General features: G+C 36.7%; 1 protein-coding gene across 10 annotated transcripts in view; it reads right to left on the bottom strand.

Moving 5' to 3' along the window:
- Positions 1-19388, bottom strand: part of PPARG (peroxisome proliferator activated receptor gamma) — a 179661-nt gene that overhangs the window by 107681 nt on the left and 52592 nt on the right. For all 10 annotated transcript variants that reach the window (XM_058437279.1, XM_058437277.1, XM_058437274.1 and 7 more), the window contains one exon: positions 15687-15760. The gene's annotated coding sequence lies outside the window, so the exon portion shown is untranslated. The remainder of the gene's footprint in view (positions 1-15686; positions 15761-19388) is intronic.

The raw sequence follows: 19388 nt of genomic DNA, 5'->3' as shown, positions 1-19388 counted from the left end.
CATATATGTTAAAAGTCTCAAAGATAATTGATCAACAGTTGAACTACATATCAAAATATTCTGATTTCCTATTATCCTTTTTATCCCCCTCTAGTGCAGGTGACAATGAGTGATTAAGTGACATCAGAATCAAGGAGAGAAAAGTGAGAGCACTATTACACTATACAGTAGGTTCTAAGAACAGAACTTAATACTATTTATTCCCATTTTACCTTTCCATACACATATTTTGTAAGGAAAACAGAGCTTTTAAAGTGCCATGTAGATACTAAAGAAGCATTCTCATTTGTTCAGTTTGCTTGCTTTGTTTGTGATAACAAAGGACACTCATAAATTTCAACTTGATGAGTGATGCTGATAGAAGGAAGTGCCATTCTTGGCTGAAAAATTCTGGCATTTTAACACCTTTTTTGTGATCTGAATATATTTTCTGAAGAACTTCCCTGAATCTAAGTCAACAATCCTACAGAACAATTGTCACTCTTATTCCCTGCTCCTGGAGGAGGGGTTCTCCACCTCTTCAGACTGTGGGTCTGAAGCCTTTCTCAACAGTGCCAAAAAAGCATCTGCGCCAGCTACCTCGGTAGTTCTCTGCTGTGGTCTTCATTCTCTTTTGGTTTGGGCTTCTCATTCTCTTCAAAAAACCTGCCAACTAGACTATGTCTCTAGTTTTTATCAGGGTGCTTGGAATCAAACTGCTGAGTGGAAAAAGGCAACTACTCATAATAAAGATTCTGTTCTTTAGGCTTCTCTTTACTGGATTTCTTACCAAATGCCCAGAGGCCATGAGCTCAAATTATCTAAATATAAAGAAAATGCTTGTTGGCAACCTCATTTGCCAAAGTTCCACTTAGATTGCTAATTTATAGATGGTTTGAAAACTCTACATCCAGAAGATTGGAACCCGAGTGGTGACGCTGCCTGCGGTGAGGCAAACAGAACAGCTAAAATAAAACCAGCAGCAGAACAAAGGGGAAGAAGCAAATTGGGTACAAACATCCAGTCTCCTTCTCTTTTACCACCTGACTCTTCACTCTACCTCTGGTATTTTAAATTGGAAGATAATCTCTTCCAAGGTAAATCCCAAATATATCACAGTAAATTAGTCATTCTTTTAAAATATACTGTGATAATGCAGATTTTGAAAAAAAAAGTTAAAATTGTTAAAATTGAACAAACCTTTAAAGGAGGAAAAAAAAGTAATCAAAATCTTATTTCAAGTTCACATTCTCATAGGATGGCTGTCACTATCTTGAATCAAAACCCAGGATATCTGTAGAGCTTCCACCGAACACTCAATGTTTGAATACTTGGTTGTCGTCTATGGGCGTACCACCCTGAACCCGCCCGATCTTGTGTCAATACTTGGTTGGTCTTGATCAGTATTAGTTTCTACCCAAGAATCAAACAGTCATTTGTTAAAATCTCTCTTTTTTTTATATCTCACATAAACAAATACTCTAAATCTCTACCTAGGAAAGGAAAGATCAAGGATAATCTATGAACTTGAAGCTTAGTACTGAAAAAGAGACAAAGACATCTTTAAAAGTCTACTACCAGTGCAATGCACAACTTTGGCCCTATTTCTTAATCAGAAAGATGAAAACAATGAGTGACTTCCAAAACAGCGCTATGTAAAACTGTTAATATTCTGGAAAGTAGCATAAAGTATATAAAAGCATGTATTTGGACAAATGTTCTTGCAGTCAATTTTCTCATTTGAGAACATTAACCAGAGATGTATCTGTTGATTTTATTACAGCTGTAACTTTTCCACTGTATGAAGTATTAAAGTTAAAAGTTGGCTTGCTGTTTCAGTGGTCTGGAAAAAGTATATTGTGTATCACTGGACTGCTGTAAATTTAAATCCATTTCCTCCATTTCTCAGCCCATCTTGGCAGAATATTTCTAACTATAAGTGCAATAAACTATATTGTCACACTTCAGGGTTTTTACAACTTGATCTACCATATTTGGGGGTAGGGGGTGGAGTAGCAAGAACTCATAAGGAAGTAAAAGGTATTATGGTGACATTTTGTAACCTTTAGCTAGCCAGAAGACAAGTGAAATCATGTGTTTAAGACAGGAAGCGTTACCAAATTTGGGATGACTTCTTGTGGTTTTCTTTTTCTTACATCAGCATCACTAAATTTGCTCAGAAATAGATTTCTGTTTTTCTAAATCATTTTCCTCTATAATATAAAACATAATTTCTTTTTATAAAGAAAATATTTTTGGTAACAATTAAACTAATGAATGATGGAAAACTAGAATACTAATTTTTAAGTAACTACAAAACTTATTTTTGAAAATCCTATGATTTCCACTGTCAGTCAATTCACAAGTTCAGTTCCCTTTTCACAAAAAGTCAACATAGCAACCAAATGAAAAACCAATTTAAGTGATACAAAAATAGACAATACAGACAAGTGACTGCCTTTTGCACAATTAACGTGTCCCCGAATTGTCATGGAAGAGATTGAGAAAAAAAAAAAAAAATCAAAGAGAAAAAAGAATGGGAAGAGTTCTATACTAAGCCTTTTTTTTTTTTTTGGAGACAGAGTCTTGCTCTGTCACCCAGGCTGGAGTGCAGTGGTGTAATCTTGGCTCACTGCAACCTCCACCTCCTGGGTTCAAGCGATTCTCTTGCCTCAGCCTCCCGAGTATCTGGGATTACAGGTGCACACCACCACACTGGCTCATTTTTTATACTTTTATTTATTTATTTAGAGACAAAGTCTTGCTCTTGTTGCCCAGGCTAGAGTGCAATGGTGTGATCTTGGCTCACTGCAACCTCTGCCTCTTGGGTTCAAGTGATTCTCCTGCCTCAGCCTCCCGAGTAGCTGGGATTATATGTGCCTGCCATCACACCTGGCTAATTTTTGTATTTTTAGTAGAGACAGGGTTTCACCATGTTTGCCAGGCTGGTCTCGAACTCCTGACCTCAGGCGATCTGCCCGCCTCAGCCTCCCAGTGTTGGGATTACAGGTGTGAGCCACTGCGCCCAGCCGATGTTTTATATTTTTAGTAGAGACGGGGTCTCACCATACTGGCCAGGCTGGTCTTGAGCTCCTGAGCTCAAGTGATCCGCCCGCCTCAGCCTCCCAAAGTGCTGGAATTACAGGCTTGAGCCACCATGCTCAGCCACAAAGCCTCTTTATTGGTGGCATTTAATTTTGCAATTCAAACTTTCGTTCATTTCGTAAATATTCATTGGTAATTGTTCTGTGTCAGGCACTGTCCTTGATGCTGAGGACACAGTGGAGAGCAGGATATCATCCTTGCTTTCAAGGGAATTTACAACTAGTCTAATCAGATATCTTAACAATTTTTAATAAGAAGAAAAAGGAATGCATCCAGAAATTCTGACTTGTGGACTTAAGTTCTAAAAGTTTCTTTGTACCTATGAAGATATTAGCTCTAATTTTAGTTATCTCAACATGTTCCTTTTATAAATAAAGCTATATGGTTGATGTATCTGTGAAAAGATCAAGGCTGCTCCATTCCAGAATGCTTAGAAAGTTAAGCACAGTATTATAGAATGGTTCTAAAAGATCAGTTTGTCTCACCTAATTTAACCTAACATGGGAAAACTGAGGCCTGAAGAGGGAAAGTGACTTGATTAGGGTCACTTAACTGCCATGTAGTCTTTGTTTTTTGAGATTTCTTCCAGGTAAAATATAACTTTCAAAGTATAGTTGTAACTAGTGCTTTTATACATCTATGCTTGCCTGACACCTTTCTCTTATCCCCCCTGCACAGTAGGCACATCAACCTCATTATCCTTTCTTCTAAACTTGGTGGGAGCAGTCTTTTCTCTCACATCGTCTGTGTCTTTTTAATGTCTATTCTTTTTTTTTTTCTTTTGAGAGAGAGTCTTGCTCTGTTGCCCAGCCTGGAGTGCAGTGGCACGATCTCAGCTCACTACAACCTCCACCTCCTGGGTTCAAGAGATTTTCCTGCCTCAGCCTCCCAAGTAGCTGGGATTACAGGCGAGCACCACCACACATGGCTAATTTGTGTATTTTTAGTGGAAACGGGATTTCACCATGTTGGCCAGGCTGCTCTTGAACTCCTGACTTCAGGTGATCTGCCTGCCTTAGCCTCCCAAAGTGCTGGGATTACTTAATGTTTATTCTGAGACCTCTCCAACACCATTCCCACCTTCTCCACTGATAAGCACTCTCCCCTACTGTACTTGACTCAGCTGCCTCAGAAGAACTGTCATACGTGCTGCCCAAATTAGCAATGGTCTAGGGTCACTTCCTCCGTTAATTTACTATTACCTTCTAAATGCCAAAATATTCCTACCACTATGCTTTTATAATCTTAAACAATGATCTTCTCCTTGAACATTCTAATGGCCTTACTCTTTTTTTTTTTATTCTTCTTGACCTTTCATTACCATTTTGCAGCATTTCAATTAAAGTATGTGGGCTTGGGGGTTAGAAAGACAGATCTAAGTTTAAATCCAGATTCACCTTGCACCAGCAGCATGACATTCAGGCAAGTTATTTAACCACAATAAACTTCACTTAATTCACCTGTCAAATAGGGACAATGATAATTCCTACTTTACATGGTACTGTGAGAATGAAATAAGTTTATACAGTAAAGTTATTCCTACAAGGCTGGGTACACAGAAGTACTAAGTGTTGTCTTCCTTTTCTTAAAAGTCCCCTCCTTTGGCATGGCACTCTCTCCACACGCTCATCTTCCTCTTTCAAACTCCACCTTTGTGTTGTTTCTTAATACCTCAGCTTTCAAAACATTCTTCAATCAGTGTTAATGACACCAAATCAAAGAGTCTGATTCTAAAATCTGAACCGAGGTCTGGTCACCTAATTTCACATCTTCATCAAATCCAAAAATCAAGTTAATCTCTCTTCCTCCCAAAACAGAGTCTCTCTTCTCAATTTCTTTTAATACCTCCATCTCTCTATTTATCAGCCAAAAATTCATTTTTCACTTTTTTCATCCTCTTTATTTTTTATTCAGTCATCAAATCATATAAGCTATCAAAATCTCTCTTTTAGCTGGGCACAATGGCTCATGCCCATAATCTCAACACTTTGGGAGGCTGAGGTGGGAGGATGGCTTGAGCTCAGGAGTTCAAGACCAGGCTGGGTCTTGAGATTTGTGAGATTCCACCTCTACAAAAAATATATATATATATACAAAAATTAGCTAGGCATGGTGTTGTATGCCTGTAGTCCCAGCTACTTGGGAGGCTGAGGCAGGAGGATCACTCCAGCCCGAGAGGTTGAGGTTGCAGTGAACCAAGATGGTACCACTGCACTCCAGCCTGAGCAACAGAGTGAGACCCTGTCAAAAAAACAAACAAACAAACAAAAAAAACAAAAAAAAACCCAACTCTGTTTCACTTGTGCCTTCCAAACACAGCTTTTGTAGTATCACTTCCCTACCCCCAAATCTTCAAGATCCCCAATACCTCCCAGACCAAGTCCAAATTCCTCAATCTTTGATATCTTTTGATAGCTTGAAATTCTTTCCCCATGAAGCTCCTCATGTTTAAAATTTCCAGCTTCTTCCTTCTCATGTATCCACATCCTTACTTAAGGGTTCAGCTCAGTGCAACCATCTCATGAAGCAACTACTGACCATTCCAGTTCTGCACGTGTATCTTCTTCTCTGAACTTTTACTGCATGCTTTTCCTCAGATACTGCCTGGCTCTATTATTTAATTCTTTCAGTTGTAGGTATTGTCTTTGAAACAAGACCATGAGCAAGGAATATGTCACAGTTCTATTTTGTCTAAAACAGTGCTGCATACATAAAGGTAGTGCAATAACTACTTGTTTAATAAATAATACATACAAGTAGGAGCCAAAAAATTTAAATGCCAATAACTAGTCTAGTCTTTCATGTGACTTAGAAGCCCTGCTTCAAACGCTAAAGAAAGCTAAAAAGTGCTAGCCAGTCTGTGAACTGAATATTCCTCATCCCTAAATTAAAAGTGGCTAGCAAAGGGATCTATGTATTTTTATGGATTCATTTTCAATATCTGCAACAAAAAAGTCTATGCAAAGATTAAATCTACAAAATTGTAAATGCATATCTCTCACGGAAATTCTTTTCTTAATTTAATTCTGTAGCACGCTTTGCATCACATGTTGATAAATTTAAAAATAATATTTAGTCAAGGCTGCTAATACTACTAAGATTAATTAGTAGAAATAAACGCATATCTAAAAATGTTCAATGACACTGCAATTTTATTACTTGCATAATATTTGGTAGGAATTGTGTTAAGCACTAGGGATCTCTGAACATGGTCTCTGTTATCAAGAAGTACATTATAAAAAATGTTGAATCAACAATAGTATGAAAATCAATCCATCCCAGTCATAAACTCAGTGCTGTGACAGGACACTGAGCAGCCTGGTGTGTCTGACCCATAAGATTTGTGGGAGCAGGTGGAGGTGATGACATCGAAGAGGTAGGCTGGGCCGACCACAGAATCTCTAATGCTCTCTGAAAGGGGATGAAATAGAACTATGGACTGGAGGATGATGGAAACGATGGATTGCTGGGTCAGAGAGCTAATCTGCAATAACCCAAATGAGGAATAAGGAAAATCTGAACTAAAACAATAATCAATGCAAATAAAATGGTTAGAAAAATTTATAGTAGCAGTGATCAGTAGGTTCCTATACAGAAAGATTTTGTGTCTCCCTCTACCTCCACCCTGCAGCATTTGACACCTCGGGGCAGAAGTGTACAAAAAAAATGAATTATTCATAGACTCTCATTTGCTGTTGCTATTACTTTTATTCCAAAGTCTGATGCATAAATTAGTTACCCCATATATATTAAGAAAATTCATTAGTGAGACTTTTTATAACTTCCACGTATCAGAGGGAAGCAAGACACTCCACCACATGCCAGCCACCACTCATCCCAGCCCAGCTGATCTTCAGAAGGACATGAACTTAAAGGAAGTGAGTCCATGCCATCGGACACAGAGGCCACACATTTTAAAGGAGTGACTGCTGTCATTAAGCATAAAGTCAGCTTTTCCTGGTAAATATGTGGTAGGGTACTGATGTGGGCCTCTAACATCTCATACTTTTCATGTTGGTATATAACATAAAAGAGAAAACTGAATTAATTAACACAATGAAGGAGCTTAATGCTTTTCCCAAACAAAAATATTAAAAAGATATTGAATCATTGCAGAGATTCTTTGAACTCACATCACATAGATAAGCATTTAAAAAACAATTTAGTCTTCTCTTCTCTTCTCTTTTCTTTTTTCTTTGACAGGGTCTCACTCTGTCCCTCAGGCTGGAGTGCAGTGGTGCAATCATGGCTCACTGCAGCCTTGGCCTCCAGCTCAAGTGATCCTCCTGCTTCAGCCACCTAAGTAGCTGGAATTACTGGCGGGCGCCACCATGCCTGGCTAATTTTTTTATTTTAATTTCTGCAGAGACAGGGTCTCACTATGTTGCTTACGCTGGTCTCCAACTCTTGGCCTCAAGCCATCCTCTTGCCTGGGCCTCCCAAACTGCTGGGATTACAGGTGTAACCCACCCACCTGGCCTCCCAAACTCCTGGAATTACAGGTGTGACCCACCCACTGTGCCTGGCCTATATTTCTTATAGTAATATAGTTATTGTGGGGTCTGAAACAGAAATAAATGCAGGAATATCTAAGTAATTTCAACAAATGGCTCATGCTACAGATCAGTTTCTAGCAGGTAGAGCACCCAAGTATGTTCCTATAAATCTTAAATTAATGAAAACACATTATTACCAGCAAGGAAATAAATACTAGTAGATACTGGTATTTATTTAGACAATACCAAAAGACAAACACCACATTCTGTTCAGCTTTAATTTGTAGTAAGAAAGCAGGGATGCACATTCCTCTAGCAATACATACATGCATACATACATACATATATATACATGCATATATACATAAATGTCCAAGATGCATTTCTAACAACACATCCTCAAAACAGGTTAGTTAGTATGTGCTAGGAAACAATCAATCCTTACTGCAAAATGTAATACCTCTGTAGGCAGCATAAGGAGCAGTTTCCATTTACACTCCATCCTTAAGAATTACTTAGATTTGACCAGTGAGTGGGGCACTGATTAGCGTGTACCAGTGACTGTTAGCTTGAGTAAGTTACTCAACCTCTTTCTATTTTGATTTATTCACTTGGAAAAGATAAAAAAGTGAAGGCAATTATTACAGTAACACCATAAATATATGCTGTAAATTATTTCTAAGCCCTTTATATATTTGATCTTACTTGATCCTTAACATAAACATCTTTTACTTAACAGGTAAGGAAACTTAAATGACGGCCAAAGAACAGAAGAGGAAAGACAGTAACTCAGTGACTTGGCTTCCAAAGCAGTGAATTTCCCTGGAACGACATGGTTAAGGTTCTTCGAAAGTATAACTGAAAGGTTAGCATCAGTAAAAAAAAAAAAAAAAAAAAGTAAAAATTGAGTGTTAAGTATCTCTATAGTAATAGAAAATTACTATTGTATGTAATTATCACAATACTTCATGGGTAATATACTTCATATTTCCAGTGAAAGTGACAAGAAAGATTTTGTGGTTTATTAGTCATGCCAGATTTCTCTAGGTATTCATAATAGATTGCTTAAAAAATTAGGTCTTGTCAATTGTATTTATAATTTAGTGGTTACTTCTGTATATAAAAGTACTTCAATTTTACGACACTATCTGGAAGAAGTTCAATAATAGATTTTTTAATACTCTACTCCTACAAAATGATTGTAAAGCTCCATGGGAATTTAGATTTGCACAAGTTATTAGGATGTGACCTTTCCCTTAGATTTCTTATTTTAGGATCAACTTAACATGGTATTTCCCCAGTGGGAGCTGCTGTACTTCCTTCGCAGATAAGAAAAATAGCAATCACAAATTATAGTGAGCAAACTTAGGGAAACATACATCTCTGTGATGCAGACAAAACTGAAATCTTAAAAGGAGAACACACTATGTATTCCTTGGGCTTGAGAGGAAAGCCATGTGGCTTGTTAACAAAAGAAAACAAAAGTCATGCCATTATGGTATTTCCCTGAAATTTATACCTAATTGTTTCTTGTCCCAGCCACCAAGTCTTATGCCTTTTAAAGATTATTAAAGATGCTTACATCACTAAATTTCCTATGTCCTGTCTAGTGGGAGTATAAAAGGTTAAAAATATCTAACTTTTAATAATTTATTTCAGATCACAGGATCTGGACTGAAGAACAAGAGTCACAAGCTTCAAGGAAAAAAAAAAAAAACTAGAACAGTATGAAAGAGAACACAGTTGCTTTCCTTTTGCCCCATGGAACCAGCTTCCAATTATTGAGTACTTACTATGTAACACTGTATATGTATTATTTGTGATATATAAGTTATTGGCGGTATCCAAAGAACCAAGAATGCTATAACTCAGACTGTAGAGCTCATAATTGGCTTTATTTATTTATTTGAGGCAAAGAAAACTGGGGAAGGAGACATTGAACCCCCAAACAGAAAGTTGAGAGTAAAATGGAGAGTTTCACCCATAATCTTTTTCCTATTCATTTTAATACATTGTAAACATATAGTTTTGTATCTTAAAATTCTTATTATATCTTTATACTAAAATTTGTTTCTCAAATATTCAAACAACAAATTTAAAAATATTTGGTTTTAAATAAATATTTTTTAAAAACTGATTTGAACTTATCTCTATGAAAGTCCTACTTTGTTAAATCTGCATTTTCAAAAGCAATCATTTCTTCCTAATAACTAGCAAGTTAGACTTAAAGGTCGTAAGGGACCTACAGCACAGTCTTTACATTTTATTTAAATTTGACATAGCCTCAGGAAATAATCTGTAACTTCTTTGCTATTAAGCTGGGTTTAAAAAAAAAAAAAAAAAAACACCATTTGGGAGGCCAAAGCAGGAGGATTGCTTGAGGCCAGACGTTTGAGACCAGTCTGAGCAACATAGCAAGGCCTCATCTCTGAAAATAATTTAGCAATTAGCCAGGTGTGGTGGTGTGTGCCTGTAGTCCCAGCTACTCCGGCGGCTGAGGCAAGAGGGTCACTTGAGTCCAGGAATTTGAAGTTGCAGTGAGCTATGATCGCACCGCTGCACTCCAGCCTGAGCAACAGAGGAAGGCCCTGCCTCTAAAGAATAAAAATAAAAATAAACTGCTCACATCGTTCTAATCTCTAAACAATTATCGAAGCTCTTCACTCTCCAGCCTCTCACTATCATACACCCAAAGCCTTAAGTAAATGATAATTCATTTAATTTAACAGAAATCATTTAAATATATTTCTAAAATATATTTGTTTTGTATGTTTTGTTCATTTGCTATTAATATATCCTCCAAGCAATTTGAAATGTCATAAAATTAATAATGCAAGAGTAAGGTAATTAATTGCTCAAACACTTTAACAAAGAAATTCCTCTCTTGGCCATTTATCTGAAAAAAATAATTTTTTTAATTGAGTGAAATATGTACATAAAGATATTCATGGTATGTAATGGTATAAGAATAAAACATAATTACACAATAATAAAAACACCAGAAGCCACCTAAAAACTGGCTTAGTAAATTACGTGCTATCACTAAGATTAGCCAGGTAGAAATGAAAAATTTATAGGACCTAACAGTGAAAGAGGCTGAGGGCCAAGGGATACATATACGGTAACTGTCAGTAAATAAAAAGCATACACATGTGAACAAAACTGGAAGAAACTACAGAAGAACAGTTTGTGTGGTTGTGATCTTTTTATTTTAAAAAGTATTTCACAGCTTTTTAGTAATAAAAATGAAAAGAAATGAACAAAAATGAAACAAACCCAAAGGCCAAAATTCAAAAGCAAAAGTAATTTGTCTTCGTTCCTAATCGCAGTTCCACCCGCCTTTAAGGTTGGGGCAGTAAGCATTGCCGATGTTTCAACACTCAAGCCCTGAATTCATAGCATGGGTATAGCTAGGCAGAGAGTTTATTTACAGAGGGCAAGACTGAACTTTGCATGTGAGCACATACAGAAAATGATAAAGATCGTTGTGTCCTATTAGTAATTTACAGAATTGTGATTTGCTCCACCCAGTACATCTATAATTGAATTCCTCAGTCATAAAATCATTGAGACCAAACAAGTTCAGATATCTTTTATCTAAACCCTTTTTCTCCCTCACCATCAGTTAGCATATTTCTTATGGGGCTTTTCTTCTTTTTATAGATTCATTTGTCTTAGTTATAAATTAACCCCAAAAGAAACTCTCCCAGCCACCCGGCTCTACTGTTTCCTGTGTACCAGATTTTTTTTAACCTCACAATTTATGGTACACAGGCCATTTAAACTGCCAGTTGGTAAATGATGTCCAGGAACCATCTTTAGATTTTTTTTTAAAAAAAAGGTTCCTAAGGATTAATGGTCCTCTAAGCAGAGATTCCCCTTAGAGCCAGACACCCTGGCAAAGAAGTGGAATATAACTGCTGAAGACTTGTTACTTCTTTTTTAGTTTTTAAAACTGTAATAAAATATACACAATATAAAATTTACCATTTTAACCATTTTAAGTGTGCATTCAATGGCATTAAGTACATTCACAATGTTGTGTAACCATTCTCCAGGATGCTTTCATCTTGCAAAACTGAAATCCCCATTAAACACTAACTCCCCATTCCCTTCCCGTGCCCCAGTCCCTGGTAAGCACCATTCCACTTTCTGTCTCTGTGAAATTTGACTACTTTAGGTGCAACTTCTGTCATTTCTTATTTCACATAAAAAATGTGAACTAGTGTAGTTTGCTAAATTAGTTGAACATACACAAGAGTTACCGGCAAAAAAATTCAGGGTTGAATTCCAAATACTTCACATTTCATTTTTCATACCAAAATGCTTGAATTTAGACCGCTCATTTTCAGACGCCAAAGTACATACCTGCTCTTAAGAGTTTGCTCTTTTTATTTTAAAAGGCTTTATGCTTTTCTAAACTGATTTTCTAGACAACTTAATGCTGTCATTGATTTCCTTTAAGAATGAAAGTCCCCGTAGTACTACTTGTATTCACTGAATTCCCAGACAATTTGCCTAGAAACAATATGGTCTTCTTCTCTCCTCTTCCCATTCAAACAAATATAAGACTACGAGTTCTAAATTCTTGTTCAAATCCTGTCTTGGGTAATGATGATTGGTGGATCAAGAGATTTTTTTCAAAGTATTTCACGAAATACTTTGACACTTCTGGTGTGAACATTCAAATCAGACCCTCACTGTCACCAACAAAAAACACTGCTAAGATGTGGTTCCTGAGAAGGCAGAGCTTTGTGGAGTTATTCCCACTCACAGGTTTCTAGACGGCTGTAAGCAACTGGCTAAAGTATTAAGTACACTAAATAGAGACCAGACTTGTACAGGTAGGGATGGGAGTGTGTATGAGAAGGATTAGAAAATAGCTCAAGAAATAGTCTTGATGAAAAGAATGCCCCCGCATTACTCTTCTAAGATTTGCAAATGCAGAATCTTACTCTATAAATTAGCGAAAATCTAATGAGAATGATTATTTAGTGACTCCATTGTGACCTGTAAAAAACTTCTTAACTTGAAATAATCTGAGGCTTACAGAAAGGTTGCAAAGATAGTGGAGGGAGTTCCTACGTATCCTTCAGCCAGCTTCCCCCCCAGTTACCACAGTGCAGTCCCAGCACAATTATCAGCGTTGATACACTGAAGCCAAGATACAGCATCCACCTGACTTCCAGCAACAGATGAATGGATAAAGAAAATGTGGCTCACATACACAATGGAATACCATTCAGCCATAAAACAGAATGAAATCCTGTCATTCATGACAACATGGATGAGCTTGGTGGTGATTATGTTAAGTGAAATAAGCCAGAAAGACACCATATGTTCTCACTCATAGGCAGAAGTTTAAAAAGTTGATCTCATAGAAGTGGACAGTAGAATAGCTGCTACTAGAGGCTGGGAGGGGCTGGGGATAGCCAGAGATTGGTAACCAGACAAAAAATTACAGTTAGATACAAGGAACAGTTCTAATGATCTATAGCACTGTGGGGTGAATATAATTAACAGCAACCTATTGTATATTTTCCAATAGCTAGAAGAGCAGATTTTGAATGTTCCCAAGACAAAAAAATGGTAAATGTTTGAGGTGATGGATATGCTGCTTACCCTGATTTGATCACTACACATTGTACGCACGTACTGAAATATCACACTGTACCACATAAATATGTACAATTATATGTTAATTAAAAATAATAATAAAAGCAAAAAAAGACCTAATAAATTGAGAATGGCACAATACTATAACTATTTGGATTTCACCAGTTTTCCTACTAATGTCCCTTTTCAGCTCTAGGATCCAATCCAGGATCCCACATTGCATTTAGCTGTCATGCAATATTCTCCTCCAAATCTGTGGTGGTTCCTTAGTAAAGATGTGTCTTTTATGCCTCTGACACTGTTGAACAGCGAGGGTCAGATATTTTGAAGAATGTGTCTGTATTTAGGTTAAAGCTTTCTCATAGTCAAATGAGATTAAGGATGTTTGGGAAGAATTCGAAAGGCATGATGTGTCCTTTTCAGGACATTCTATCAGGGGCATATGAGCTCACTATGTCTTATTATCCCTGATATTGACCTTGATCATGTGGTTAAGGTGGTGTCTGTCAGGATTCTCCACTGTAAAGTTACTATTTTTCCTTTTGTAATTAACAAGTAAGTGGGGGCAGATACAGCAAATATTCTGTTTCACCTTAAACTTTCACTCAATTATTTTATTTAATTAATTTATTTATTTATTTTTTGAGAGGGAGTCTTGCTCTGTCGCCCAGGCTGGAGTGCAGTGGTACGATCTCAGCTCACTGCAACCTCCACCTCTTGGGTTCAAGTGATTCTCATGCCTCAGCCTCCCAAGTAGCTGGGATCATGGGCATCCGCCATCACACCCAGCTAATTTTTGTATTTTTAGTAGAGATGGGGTTTCGACATGTTGGCCAGTCTAGTCTCGAACTCTTGACCTCAAATGACCCGCTCACCTCAGCATCCCAAAGTGCTGGGATTACAGGCGTGAGCCACTACGCCTGGCCCACTCACTAATTTTAGTATTTATCAGTGGAAGTTGCATGTAGCAATTATTGCTGTGGCTTTGTGACAATAATTTTCTATTTCCCCCATTCCTTTCACATTTATTAAAGTCTTCTACAAGGAAGAGTTCTTCTCCCCCCATTTATTTACTTATTCAGTCATTTATGTATATCAATCTGGACTCATGTGTATATGTTTTATTTATAAATAAGATTATAATTCGGTATTATAGGTAGTTATTTTATTGATGAAATTGTTCCAGCTTCTTTGGCCCCTGGAAGCTCTTTCAGATTGACTCTTCTGAGCACATCCACAACATCCTCCAGGCTCGGCTTGTATTTTCCCTGCCCCAGCCTTAGAATTAACCACTTCTCCAAAGAGCTCTGATTTCCTTTAAGGAAAAATGGTATAGATTGAGATCTCTTATCCAAAATGTTTCGGACCAGAAATATCTCGGATTTTGAATTTTTTTGGATTTTGGAATATTTGCTTAACACTTACTTGTTGAGCATCCCAAATCCAAAAATCCCAAATCCAAAATGCTCCAAGAGTATTTTCTTTGAGCATCACCTATATGGCCGAAAAGTTTGGAATCTGGAAGCATTTTGAATTTCAGATTTTCAGATTTGGGATGCTCAGCCTGTATTTGGAAACCACGATCTAGTTTGCTACTGGAGAGTCACTGCTTCTAGGTCCTCTAGAAGCAGACAGAGTTAGCAAACACATATACGTATAATAACCCACATATATACACATCTCTATATTAATTTCTCTATCTATCTATCTGATGATTCTTTATTCAATGTTGTGGATTTCATTTATTTGCAGATTTCGGGAAAGTGAACTATTCTGCGATAGCTCATGATTTACCAAAATCAACAGTCCTAAAACTACACAAAACCTTAAAGTGGCACATCTCCTTTTCCTTCCCAAAACAGTTGGGGACTAAGAACTGCCTTAGAACCCTATAGTTAGGCCTCGGAAGGATAAATTATCCATGGTGGACATCCCAAAACTTTGGGAGCCCCTGGAGCCTCTGAAATTCTACCCCAATCTAGTCGGTTCCAGGAAGGAAGTAGTTTTAATGCCAGGTGCCAGCTATAACTTAGCAATTCTTCCTCCTAGAATGGAGTACATTTGGCTTATACGAAGCTACTTTCTCCTTTGTGACCACAGGTTATGACTGCATGGCCAATAGGGAACCAGGAAAGAAATCTTAATTTTTATCTAAACTTAATTAAATCATAAGAATCTAAAATAATGTAATTATTACTTAAGTAGAAAAATAAGATGAATGTAAAAGACTTTAATTAGAGATTCATTTTTAAGGACTTGAGTTATTTCTCAACTTCTAGGTCATTTTCCTATCCTACCTTCGTTTTGTGTTAGACAAATATGTTACACTGCATAGTCCAACTGACTGGAAAATTATATAGCAGAAAGTATTATAATAGTCAAAAATCACTTTCTAGGAAATTTTACAATAAAATACAATGTATAATTTGCATATTCTTTAAAAGGGATACTTTTCAATACAAATGCAGTATAAATTCTGATTTTACTTACCGTTAAAGGCTGACTCTTTTTTGAGAAAATGGCCTTCTTGTATATTTGTGGTTTAGTGTTGGCTTCTTTCAAATCTGAACAATAAAAAAGAAACAAGATTTTCAATATACACACATGTTCAAAATGTGTACACATGTACATAGCCTAGGCTGCCAAAATGTACATGCCCAAATAAATTTACCTTCTCTATTGGATTTCATTCTGAATGTTTGCTTTCCCTGAGCCTACAATGCTTTCTATTCTCTGGAAGTAACTAACAGACCACAAAATGATTCATCATAAATCATGCAGGGCTGGAGAATCTTTTTAAAATTATTTCATAAAAGAAACATGTATTAGATTCACTTCACCTACTTTCCTATTTCCGTCACTAACATGAATGAAGTCCCTTTCCATCTTTTATGTCACATGAATGACGATACCTCTATTACTGCGCAGACTTAAGAAAAACTAGACCTTAAAAGGATTAATAACCCTGAAAGTTAATGTTTGATAAGTTATACATTGCAAAAACAATCCTTAGTAAAATACAACTTCATTCTAGATGACACATGGTTATTAAGCCTAAGGTGACAGTATAGTTGTGTGCCACAACCACTTAGGCAAGGCAAATGCAGCACACCCCTCGCAAAGCAGACTTTTCAGAGGATGAACCAGAGAGCGGATCATCTAAGTAAATGGTCCTAGGGTCTTGGGATTCACAACCTTATCTCTTATGAAAGGCTCAAGGATCCTAGAATAGCTGTATTTTCCATCAAGACAAAACAGCATCTAATGCCAAAAGCCTTATCATCAGGGCTTGAATAGCGCCAATATCAAGACCCGACATTCTACGCAGTCTAACCTACATGAAACTCTACAGTATTTTCTCTTTTAAATCTGTACCTTTTAATTTATAATTTACAAAAGCTATTTTATTACTTAACACATGGCATAAATGTAGTAGACCATGAAGATAAAACGTTTTCCCATTTTGTTAACTCTAGCAGGAAATAATATAAACTATAGCCAATGTATTTTGCCGATTTATTTATTTCTCTGGCATTGTTTAGTACTTCTATTTGAAAAATGAGAGAAAACCTTTCCACTTTGGAAGGCTGAGGCAGGCGGATTGCTTGAGCCCAGGAGTTGGAGACCAGCCTGAGCACCACAGCGAAACCCCGTCTCTACAAAAAATAGAAAAATTAGCTGGGCGTGATGGCGTGTGCCTGTAGTCCCAGCTACTCAAGAGGCTGAGGCAGGAGGAACTCTTGAGTCCCGGAGTTCAAGGCTGCAGTGAGCTATGATCACACCACTGCACTCCAGCCTGGGCAACAGAGTGAGACCCTGTCTCAAAAATAAAAAAGAAAACTTTTTAATACAGACTCAATATCAAAAATAAAGCAACAATTTTCTTTTCAGAATGGGACATGTTCTTCTTTAGAAAGAGCTAATGTGTCAGTGTGTAATGCCCGCATGTTTTATGTTTTCTGGCTGTGACTGCTGACCAGTATCACAGCAATTTACATAAACACACTCTAATGTGTTAGCCAGAAATGAAAGGAGCACCCACAGCGAAACCACTCATTACACACAACAGGCAGAACACATGAGAGATGAGAAACACCTTTATCTATGACAGATTACCACTGGGGTTTTTTTTTGTTTTTGGGTTTTTTTTTTTTTTTACATTTAAGGCAACTATTAAAAAGGGCTCAAATACGTGAAAACAAAGGAAAAAATTTTAATCTAAAAAATGGAACCAAATCCGTATGTAAAAATTAAAGAATGTTGATTCCAGGTTAAGATTAAGTTGTACCAGCTTTCCTTGATACTTGTGCCAATTTTCCTTTGAAATACATAGGTATTTCTTCAGAAGTATATGGGCAAAAAGTAAAGATTTCTAGAAACTGGTATCTATTCCTAGTGTGTAGCCCCAAGTGTTGGATCAAACAGAAAACTTGGCTGGTTCTTACTACTGTCAGAGTCAGGTAGATTTAGGTAATCTTTCCCCAGACCCCCTCCTGCTACTAGTCCTCTTCCTTCTGAACCCATTCAGAATTGCACTGTATCTTAGCAGGAATCGTCTCCAGATGTGAAACACAGTAGGGCAGAGACAAGATCCATTCTGGGGAGAGTAGACACCAAGGATTGCAGTTCTTTCACCTCTGCCATCTGGTCAATTAACTCAAGAGTAGTTTATATTCATTTGATTATAAACACCCTACCCATCATCCCTAGAAGCCAGAGAACTGGGCTGTGAAGACAGCAGACAATTGCCTCACACTTCAACACAGCCCACGTTAGATAGGGGCTGTTATCTCTACTCACACAATGATTTTACATTCGGGATGGGATTTTTACCAGAACCTAATAATAAGGCAGGCCAACGGCAGTTTACTCAGACTAACTTGTCTGAAATGAAATAAATGGTGAAGTTGACTTAAGATATAGAAAAATAATTAACAATGGAAATAATTGAAAACTTCAAAGAATTACTTCTCCCAAAAGCTATTAGTTTTATAGGTGATTTTTTAAAGCTTTCAAGGAAGAGATAATTTTCTTACTACATAAGCTGTTTCTGAGTAGGAAAAAATATAGTGACATAATTAACTTTTCTGGAGTATCATAACACTGATATTAAAACCTGACGACAGAGAAAAATATCAGTCCCACTTATCAATATTGATTTTAAATAATAAATAAAATGCTAATTAACAATTAAATCCTCTATTAAAATAATGAACCACCATAATCAAGTTATATTTATCTCAGAAAGGCAAAGAAGATTTAATATTTGAAAATCTATTAAAATGTGTCACAGCACTAGGTCAAAAAACCGTATGATTACCACAAAAATGAAAAAAACAGTACTCAGTAAAATTCAACATCTATTCTTGACAAAATTTCTTTTAAAAAGTATGAAACTTTAAGAACAAGAATATTAATCTCAAACTTTACAATCAGTATCATCTTAATTGTGAAATACTAGAGCAGCATTTCCCAAAATGTATTCTATAGATAACTTGTTCCCTAAGATTTTCCAACAGAAAAGGTTCTACCACAAAATAAATTTCCATATGGTCTTCATTTTTGGAGATTAATAAAGTACATTAGCATAGTATGTACTCTGCAAACCTTGTAATTTAAAAAACAAAACCACCATCAACAATAACAACCTGCTTCTCGGTTTAATTCAACAGTTCGCAAACTTACTTGAACACGTGTTTTTAATTTTTTATTATTTCACTCCTCAACTCCCTTTACTGTGGTTTTTGTCACCTACCTTTCTACTGAAACTTAAGTCCATGTCATCTCCTTCCTGCTATGCTAAATCCATTAGACTTTTCTTGACTTCAATTCTATTTTTCCAGTGGCATGCTGATAAATATTTAACTGGCTCTCCTTGCAGAGAAAAATGCCCTGATTGGTAGTGTTTGCCAATTTTTGTGGTGTAAATACTCCCACCATGACTGATTTAAAAGCAGCACAAATATTACAATGTATTTCCACTACTCAGATACCATGGGCATGAATCATCTCAGCAACGTAAAGTAATTAGGAAGTGGTGTGCTTTGTGTATTTATTACTTTTATTTTTAATATAATGTTTAACTGTATTCAATTTAAGTTTCAATAATGGCGTGCATAGCAATTGGCTCAATAAAATTGTGAAAATTTAACAGCGTGGCTCCAGCACACCATGGTCTCGGCCTCTGCAGCA

This window comes from Hylobates moloch, unplaced genomic scaffold (assembly GCF_009828535.3).
Source record: "Hylobates moloch isolate HMO894 unplaced genomic scaffold, HMol_V3 SCAFFOLD_4, whole genome shotgun sequence".
In the NCBI taxonomy this organism is placed as follows: Eukaryota; Metazoa; Chordata; class Mammalia; order Primates; family Hylobatidae; genus Hylobates; species Hylobates moloch.
Note: the sequence above shows the minus strand (reverse complement) of the source record. Positions and strands in the feature narration are given on the sequence as shown.